The 1389-nt window shown below is 45.6% G+C and overlaps 1 non-coding gene across 1 annotated transcript; it reads left to right on the forward strand.

Moving 5' to 3' along the window:
• The first annotated feature begins 810 nt into the window (after positions 1-810).
• On the forward strand, positions 811-885 carry Trnat-ugu (transfer RNA threonine (anticodon UGU)). Its single transcript has one exon. It is a non-coding gene; the product is annotated as a tRNA-Thr (tRNA).
• The last annotated feature ends 504 nt before the right edge of the window (positions 886-1389 follow it).

Consider the following 1389-nt stretch of genomic DNA (forward strand, 5'->3'; position numbering starts at 1 on the left):
ATAAGGACAGGTTCTCATTCAAAACGTTCGAAAATTCAATTTCTTTGTAGTTGCATTTTTTAAAGGTGTACTTGTCTAGACTCTTGGAACAGAAAGTTTTTTTTTTTAATCCGTGCTTTACAAAAGTTTCTACAGTCCATTGTTTGAAGCAGTGTCACGGCTGCCATGAGCCGCGCGGGGTACCCGCCATGTGTCCAACGCCTTGTCACGGTTCGCGCGGCTCCCCCTGTTGGAGGTTCGAGTCCTCCCTCGGGCATTGTTGTGTGTGTGTTGTCCTTAGCATAAGTTACTGTAAGTAGTGTGTAAACATAGGGACTGATGGTTCAAATGGCTCTGAGCACTTTGGGACTTAACATCTGAGGTCATCAGTTTCCTAGAACTTAGAACGACTTAAACCTAACTAAATTAAGGACATCACACACACCCATGCTCGAGGCAGGATTTGAACCTGCGACCGTAGCGGTCGCGTGGCTCCCGACTGAAGCGCCTACAACCGCTCGGCCACATCGGCCGGTCTATCATGTATTCTAGAAGAGTTGCAAGGTCGTCAGTGGCGCCTGTTCTTTCGAGAGCAGTTACTGTCTTTATATCTATGGTTAAACGTTACCCAGCCATTGACCTTCGTCTGTGCGAATGCGCACAGGTTGCCGGAACTCTTACGGGAATCGTCACCTTAGTGTGAGCCAGTAATGAGTGGATGGACAAATACCTATTAAGTACATTACGTATGCGGATTATGGACGGTTGGGGATGTGAGTCTCACGGGAAGCGTGCGAGGGATAAATTCCTGCAGTCGTGCTGTTCATGTGTGCCCTCGATGGCTCAGATGGATTGAGCGTCTGCCTTGTAAGCAGGAGATTCTGGGTTCGAGTCCCAGTAGGGGCACACTTTTCAGCTGTCCCCATCGAAGTATATCAACAACACCTGTCGGCAGCTGAGGGTTTCAATTAATTATCAGTTGTGAAGGTGATTCGATGAACCCTTTGCCAGGCACTTAAATGTGTTTTGCAGGGTATCCATGTAGATGTAGATGATAACTCGTCCCGTGTCGCACGTGCTCAAAATGATTCATACTGCATAATGCATGCAAACATACTCACCGAAAATACGGACGAATATCAAGTGCAGGCTGCCGAGTGCTGCATATCCAGCTTAGACAGATCGGCTTTTCCTGCCAAGAAGAACAGGAAGTTGCTGTCTAGGAACAATCAGAGGTAGAGGAAGGGTTGATAAATACTCCTTGACTTGCAGACTAAACGTAAATAACGAAAATACATTTTTGGTAAAAATTGGTCAAAACATAATCGGTTGCCCTCCGTATTGGATTAGCTGTTTTGAATATTGAAAATCTGACTTCAGATTCGTTTTCAGCGACATTAAAAATATATA

Source organism: Schistocerca gregaria, unplaced genomic scaffold (genome assembly GCF_023897955.1).
Source record: "Schistocerca gregaria isolate iqSchGreg1 unplaced genomic scaffold, iqSchGreg1.2 ptg000049l, whole genome shotgun sequence".
Lineage (NCBI taxonomy): Eukaryota > Metazoa > Arthropoda > Insecta > Orthoptera > Acrididae > Schistocerca > Schistocerca gregaria.